An 8,393-nucleotide genomic window follows, 5' to 3' on the forward strand; every position below is an offset into this window, starting at 1 on the left:
AGCAACTTTCGATACTATTGACCATGGCATCTTTCCATTTTGTCTCCCATGTTGTGTAACTCCTACATTAAATCTCTGAGAGTTGTTATCTGGAGATTTGAGTTAAGGTGTCATCAATATTATTTCTTTTTCACATTTTTATACTGCAATTCCTCCAAGGAGCTCAGGGTGATATACATGGCTCCTTGTCCTCACAACAAGTCTGTAAGGTGGATGAGGCTGAGAGGTGGTGACTGGCCCAAGGTCACCCAGGAAGCTTCACAACTTGAGTAGGGATTTGAACTTGGGGGGACATAGTGACCCCAGCTGATTTACCACTCAAAATGTACTTCCACAACCCACATATTTTGCCAAACCCCCTACACCAGAACTTCTGGTGCCAAACTATACGTGCAGAATCCCCCCTCCCATTTAATTTGTGTGTTTATTGGCATATGTGTGAGTGTATGTCCCCCATTGCAACTGAACTGGCCAGATTTTCCTCCTATTCAGACAGAAAGAGAGAATGGCCAGATCCCCACCCCCTCCTCTCTGCTGGACTGGTAGAAGGGATGAGGCAGGAGATTGATGGTCACAACAATCATCCCCTTTAGTTCCTCTTCAGTGTTTGGCAGCAACACTGGAGGTAGCCCCCTCCCCAGCCCACCAGCCACTTTCTTTCTTTCTTACCTGCTGTCTCTAGGATCTTTGCTGTGTCAACTATTTTCAGGGAGAGCAGCAGAGCTTTATGTAGAAGAAGGGAGTCAGGAAAAGTGCTGTCCCACTTCCAAAAAAGGAAGCCTTTTTTTAAGTGGGGTGGTACTTTGCCAGATGTCCTTTTTCCAAGTGGCTCTGGTTGGAGACAGGGTGTCAGAGCAAAGATGATGCAGGAATAAATGAAGGTGAAGAATGGGTGCAGTCTGCTGCCTGTGCCCATCTGCTGCTTGGGACAGCCTGCCTCAACTGTTTTCATGACTGGGCCGGCCTTGTGAAGAGGAACTTCATAATGGTTCCTTTTGATTGTGACCCCAGGATTTGAAACACTCTCCCTCTGGGGGGCAATTTGGCCTCTTCATTGGTGGTTAATGGTCACATGGTAAAACCTTTTTTTTTTGTTTAAATAGATGCTCTGTTAAATTTATAACCCTATTTGTGTGTGTAGTTTCCTTCTCACTAATTAGTTTTCTCAGTTCAGTTGGTTTTCTAATTTTTGGGTTTGCTTGGTTTTAAAAGCAAATTTAAAGAATGTAATTGAAAGCTTTCTTTTTCTTTTATACAAAGTTCTTTTTAATGTCTATTTTTAGAGTAATAAATGTACAGTGCAATCCTTCTTTCCAAAACAAGTCCAACTGCGTTCAGTGCTGTTTGCCTAGTCTGTCTAGGCGGACAGTGTTACAGCACAATCCTATGCATGTTTTGTCAGAAGTAAGTCCCACTGTGTTCACTGGGGCTTGCTCCCAAGTAAATGTGCATAGGATTATGGTCTTGCAACACAATCTTAGGCAAGTCTACCCAGAAGTAACTCCTGTTGAATTCAATGGAGCTTATTCCCAAGTGAGTATGCATAGGATTGTAACCTTAGAGTGGTAAATTAAGCTAATTTCTATGGAGTGTCTGATTTTTGGATCCAATGTTTGAGTGAGTTCAAGGCCTGTTTGAAACTATGAGGTCATGGTTGGAAGAGGGACTAGCAATTTACAGTTGTATACTAAATTGCACACGTACAGGTGGAGCCTGTTTATCCATTGATCTTACATCCATGCATCTGATGGGTCCAGGGGACCTGCTTTGAGCCAGACTTGGCCCCACCTGAACCCTCCAAAGACGACCAAAATTATGCTCCAGTCTCCTCCAGAAGGCTTTCTGAAGCCTGCAGAGGCAGTATGCACCTGCCCTTAAGGCGAAAAAGAGCTACTTCTGGTTTCACTTGGGAAACTGGAAGTGACTTTTTATGTCTTTTAAGGCATTCTGAGACCCAGGGAAGCCTTTTGGGAAAGCACAGTTCCGGTCGCCTTTAGAGGTTTTAAGGAGTTGAAAACTGCAGATGTGCCTGTCTGTGGTTTTCAGTATCCGTTGTGGGGGGTGTGTGGGTCTGAGAATGGATCTCTCACAGATACTGAGGCCCCACTGGTACTTATGAAAGCTTTATTCTAGGTTTTCAAATCTATGCCTCTAATGTGAGCCAGGCAATTTATGTTGGGCTTGGTGGCTGTCAGGCGCAGATGTTAACAACCTTTTCCTTTTCCTTTTCCAGGTGGTTTGAATTCATACTACAGGTTTCCCTCCAAAACTGTTTTTAAAAAGTGGGTGAGGCAGTTTGGTTTGAAATTTCCTCACACATGACCAACTGAAAGGGAAAGGAGCTAAGCAGCCCCAAAGTGAGTGAGTGAGTGAGAGAGAGAGAGAGAGAGAGCTGACATTTTAAGTTAAATTGCTGAACTATTTGAGGAAAGATTGCTACCAAAGTGTAAATAAATACAATTGCTACAAACTGTAAATGAAACTCAGTTTCATTTGTGGAGTTGTGTTGACCCTTCTGCCCCAAGTTCTGGTGGGGTGCCAGTTTCCTGGGAGTGTCCCTAAACTCTCAAGGCCTGATGGAGAATGACTCCCTGGCAAGCTAGGGACCAGGAGCAGCAGCAGAACCATCAGATGCAGATGGATCAGCACTAAGCATATCAGAGTCCTGGTTTAAGAATGATGAGAGAGGCACAGTGACCAACTACTATGTAGTTCAAATTTCTGCTCCCCCAGAGGCAAAATCTCACAAGATACACCAGTGGGCCATTTTGAACTACATTCTATTTCACCATATTACTAGTGCTTTTTGAAAATCTGCAGAGGAGTGGAATATCACTGACTGCTGGTGACAATGGCTGTGTTCAGAGGCAGCAGACCTCTGAATACCAGCTGTTGGGGCAGGCAGTGCAGGAATGGTCTATTGCCTGCTTCTTAGGTGCCTTCCAACTGAGAGGAACAGAATGTTGGGTTTGGTGAACCTTTGGAACATGGTGTCAAATATAAGGCCTGGGGGGCAGATGCGGCCCCTGGAAGCTTTTTATCTGGCCCTCAGGCCCTCAGCTGCTGAGTAGTGCTGAGGTGTTACTTCTGAAAGGGCAGCCCACTTGAAAATTGGACTTTCTAATATCTTGAAATGTGATCAAGATTTGTGTGTTTTCTCTTCTGTCATTTGCAGCTAATGGGTTCCTAAGTGAGTAAAGGTCCTTATTTTTGGTCATGACCTGTTTAATGACATCATTTCCTGCCTAATGACACTACTTTCGGCCCTCAGCAGGCATCATGAATGCTATTCGGCCCTCAATATGAAACGAGTTTGACACCCCTGTTCGAGGGCCTGATTTCCTACTTGAGAGCCAGGTGGTGATATAATGCATTAGAAAGTGGCAATTGCTTACATGTCTTGAGGAAGTGAACTTTTCACATCTGAACAAATAGTGTCAGACCCTGCATATCGAAAATGGGGGAAGTTTTTGCTGCTGCTTTGATTTAAGACTGCTCGCTAAGGTCCAAATCCTAAGCTTGTCTCTTCAGAAGTAAGACCTATTATGTTCAGTGAACTTGCTCCCAGGAAAGTGTGGATAGGATTACAGCCTGAGGGCCCAATCCTATCCAATTTTCTAGTGCCAGTGCAGCCATGCCAATGAGGCATGCACTGCATCCTGTGGTGGAGGGACAGTCACAGACGCCTCCTCAAGGTAAGGAATCATTTGTTCCCTTACTTTGGGACTGCATTACAGCAGCACCGGTGCTGGAAAGTTGGATAAGATTGGGCCCTAAGTTCTTTATACACTTGCTAAAACCAACTTCAGCTTGCTGTGATCTGGGAAAACCTGCCAGAAATAGGACTTGCCAGGGTTTAATCTGAGTGTCCTGAGTGCCCTGACTTGCCAGGGTTTAATCTTTTAGTCCTCTGAGAAGGGGAATTGTCTCTTGGGGTAAGGAACTAGAAGCAAGGGTATGAGCTATTTTCCCCAGAATCAGCCTCCATATTCTAATATGTAAGCCACACTAATCTCCAGCCTGTTTTTTCAACCTTTCTCTAGTGAGCCTTGTGCAAGAATTTATTCTGAGACCAACTGAACAGATATTTTCTTTTTCTTTGGGAACACGTGAGTGACTGAGGTGGGCACTAATACAGGCATAATAAATGGAAGGCCCAGGGGAAAGAGGTCAATGATTTTTCTAGGAAGATCAGCAAAAAGAAAAACTATAAATGTGTTCACCACTGTGCCTTTAGGTCTTACCATATGCTCCTGTAGGTACCATCCCTTAGCTCCCAGGCATTACCTCTTGTGTTTGAGGATAAGAGCTTCAAGAGACTTGGTGACTTTGTCTAGAGCCATTCTTGCAGTAGCTGTGTATAAGACACAGCTGGTTTCTCCATCTTTATTCTTCCAGAAAGACTAATAAATGTTGGATGTCCCCATTTGATTACATGTGTGTTGCTGCAAATGCCTCCTTCTTTGCCGTTATAGTATAATTGTGACCGTCAAGACTTCTTCAAGGGGTGGAACAATGATCGGGTATGGATAGGGATGTGGCTATTGGTGTCAGCTCCATATTTATATCCTGTCTTCTTTCATCATGGAATTTATGGTGGCATACATCAGATTCCCATATGGTCACCTTTCCAAGACTGGATACATCTTGTCCTGGTTAACTTCAGCAAGGCTGTATCATGTACCCATAAGTTGTCATGAGCTCCTGAAAAAGTGGGTTATAAATTTTTTTTTTTGATAAAGTCACTTCTCTGAGATCCAGAAGAGCAGAGTGTTAGGCTTCCCAATTGCCAGGGTTGGTCAGAACCAATTTATGTGTTCAGAAACAGCATGCGACTTGGTTCTGCTAGGATTGTACTACTGCAAAATAAAAGTGGGACAGTGCAGATCCAAGTCCCCCTTTGTGTCAAAATAGTTCTGTGCATGAATATTGGGGGATATTGGGGAAGGTTGGGCTAGCGGCTAGCCTATATTTCTTTTTCTTTTACCATGTTAACATTCCACAGTCTGTCGTGAGGGTAGCATGGAATTCCTCCACCTGTATTCTGAAGTGGTAAAGTCCTAGCAGATCAGCCTTAAGCCATTTGGCTTCTCCAGAACTATGACTGCAATCCTATAAACAATTTCCTGGAAGTAAACTCACTTGGCAGCAACTGTTACCCTGCACATGCCCGATCTCATCTGATCTCGGAAGCTAAGCAGGGTCAGGACTCGTTTGTACTTGGATGGGAGACCGCCTGGGAATACTGGGTGCTGTAGTCTTATACCATAGTCTTTCGAGACTGAAGGTTGCCAACCATTTGCCAACCAAACTCACTGAACACAATGTGACTTATTTCTGAATAGACATTGTGCTGGATTGTAGGATTGTGCTGTAAGATTGGAGTGAGTCTTTTACAGGGTAGCAGCTAGAGCAGTGGTTCTCACACATTTAGCACCTGGACCCACTTTTTAGAATGAGAATCTGTCAGGCCCCTCCGGAAGTGATGTCATCACCAGAACCAACATCATCAAGCAGGAAAATTTTTAGCAATCCTAAGCTGCAGTCCTACCCACACTTACCCAAGGGTAGATCCCATTTACTATTATTGTTAAAAGAATATACGATACATAGTAGCTTGTTAAAAGTACAGATCTGTTACATTTCCCCAAATGCAGCCACATACCATGGCAGCATCAAGTCTAATATATTGAAAATAAAATATTGAAATGAATGAAATTGACTTGCAACCCACCTAGTGGGTCCCAACCCACAGTTTGAGAAACACTGAGCTAGAGCAAATTAATAAAAGAGGACTGTCAAGTGTTAGAAAATCTCTCCCCCCCCCCCCCCGGCCTTTCTAAGGATGTCAAGGGATGCTCCCGCAAACTGAGGAACTCCTAAGACTGCTACTTCTGGTGTGATTTCACCTATGCAAGTGGCAAAATGTTCCATGGCTATTCATTGCCATTCAACCTGCTCCCCCAAAACACACTTACATGTTGCGATGTTTTTTGTTTTTTATTTTTTTAAAAGCAGTCCCCAGGTTATTGTTTACCTTATATAGCTACCAGTGGAACAGAAATGGCAAGAACTATTAGTCATTATCACATCTAGCTCCTTGTGGTCGTCTTGCCGATTTTTCATAAATGAGCCATTGATTCACGTACAATTTTTGCAAATGCGGGAGGAAAGAAAATAGAATTTTCAGAAGGTGCTAATAAGAAGTGCTGATTGGACCACTGGGATCTGAGGTGCTGTGAGAACACTTCATAAAATTAGTGGGGGTGGGGGAACTGCTGGTAATTGCACTTCAAACAGTTGCATGCTAGTGCCTATAGACTGATCCCATTAGTCATTGCATGAACACAACAGCCTGAGGACCAAGTACCAAGGTCTTGAAGTCAGGGCATAACTGAGACTCAAAGGCCTTCCCTAAGCAGATTTACTATATTTGGGGTACTTATGTAGTTGTCTTCTACTGACCATTATGTATTTTAGCATTGTCTGCCCTGAAACTCTCCAGAGTTTGAGTCTTCCCCAGCCCTAACTGCTAGGGCCATTCATGAACTTTCTGCATGCAAAGCATGTGCAGTGTATATGTCTCCTTGGGTCATCCTAGCTTGGGAGAAAAGACTCTTCCTATCCTTTCAAGTGGCATTCTGTCTGCCTTTCTGATCCACAAGAGTCACTGAGCCTGGCACAAATATTCTGCCTAGACATTGTCATCATTGTTGTTGGCAACCTTCAGTCTTGAAAGACTATGGTATCTTGCTCTGAATGGTGGTTCTGGAACAGCATCTAGTGTGGCTGAAAAGGCCAATTCGGGAGTGATAATCCCTTCCACACCGGGAGCAAGTGCAGTCTGTCCCTGGTCTGTCTCCCTGGCTATGGGCCTTCCTTCTTTGCCTCAGACTGTTGGCCAAGTGTCTCTTCAAACTGGGAAAGGCCATGCTGGCCGCTCAGAGGCCAGGGTTTTCCACCTGTTGAGGTCCATCCCTAAGGCCTTCAGATCCCTCTTGCAGATGTCCTTGTATCGCAGCTGTGGTCTACCTGTAGGGCGCTTTCCTTGCACAAGTTCTCCATAGAGGAGATCCTTTGGGATCCGGCCATCATCCATTCTCACGACATGACCGAGCCAACGCAGGTGTCTCTGTTTCAGCAGTGCATACATGCTAGGGATTCCAGCTCGTTCCAGTACTGTGTTGTTTGGAACTTTGTCCTGCCAGGTGATGGCGAGGATGCATCGGAAGCAGCGCATGTGGAAAGCGTTCAGTTTCCTCTCCTGTTGTGAGCGAAGAGTCCATGACTCGCTGCAGTACAGAAGTGTACTCAGGACGCAAGCTCAGTAGACCTGGATCTTGGTATGCCTAGACATAAGAGTAATGAATTCTATGGGGATTTGCTGGCCACTGTAATAATTTTGTTGCCTTTGTAGTGTCTAACAAATTCTAGATAGTGGATGCTAGTTTCCTTGCAGGCTTTGAATAGCGTTAGTCATGACTGCCAACTATGCTAGGCATAGTTGGTCAAAAGCAAGATCCCTATAGCACAGGATTCTGTATCTGACTGGCTGCATACTTGTAAACATCATAAGCAGAGTATAACGGTGATGACTCCTTGTTAGTTGTTCCCTGTATCTTGGACCCAGAGATATGCTGTGTCTGTACATGAACAATCCACTTTTCATTGTTATGGTTAAACCCTGCCAATAGACATCATTCACAAAGTATTTCAACTTCAGTGATGTAAGTTTTGGCTTGTACCACTGCTATTGAAACTGACCAAATAAGAACAAAGTGTCTGACACATAATTCTGTGATTTATTTTCCCTCTCTACTCCCCCAGTTTATACAGTTGGTGATCCTCTTTATGGCAACACGCTGAACAGTGTAGAAAGAACCTGTCCATAATTCTATTTTCAGTTGACTTTGCAGCATTTGGGGTCATGATCTCTTAAGAATTCATCATTGGCTATATACAGAGTTTGTCATCTAGTTCCTTTGTGAAGAACTTGAAAGTCACACTCTTGCTAGTAAGAAATGATGTTTGTTAGTTGGAGCGGGGATAGGTATTTCAACTGTTCAGCAATGTAAACCAAACTCTAAGCGTACAAATAACTGGAGGGTCATATTTATTAGTTAGAATGTTTATGTACTGTTTTTCAGCAGCAGCAATAGATATTTAAAGTAGTTTGTCATAGCAAAGGAATAAGAAGGTAGTTCCCTATTCTAAGGGTCTCATGATCTTTAAAAAAAATTATGCGCACACACACAACTGGGATGAAGTCATTAGCAAAAGCCACCAGGAAGGATGCTCTGTTGGGATGAATAGAGACAGTTGCTCTCCTCCTGCTAAATAAAAGAGCACCATAAGAGGTATTTTTTTGCCCAGTGAGAAAGCGTATTTAATTT

General features: G+C 43.7%; 1 pseudogene; it reads left to right on the forward strand.

The window, feature by feature from the left end:
* Positions 1-5,144: 5,144 nt before the first annotated feature.
* On the forward strand, positions 5,145-5,261 carry LOC136650305 (5S ribosomal RNA; annotated as a pseudogene).
* Positions 5,262-8,393: the final 3,132 nt, after the last annotated feature.

The sequence above is a fragment of the Tiliqua scincoides genome, chromosome 4 (assembly GCF_035046505.1).
Source record: "Tiliqua scincoides isolate rTilSci1 chromosome 4, rTilSci1.hap2, whole genome shotgun sequence".
NCBI lineage: Eukaryota > Metazoa > Chordata > Lepidosauria > Squamata > Scincidae > Tiliqua > Tiliqua scincoides.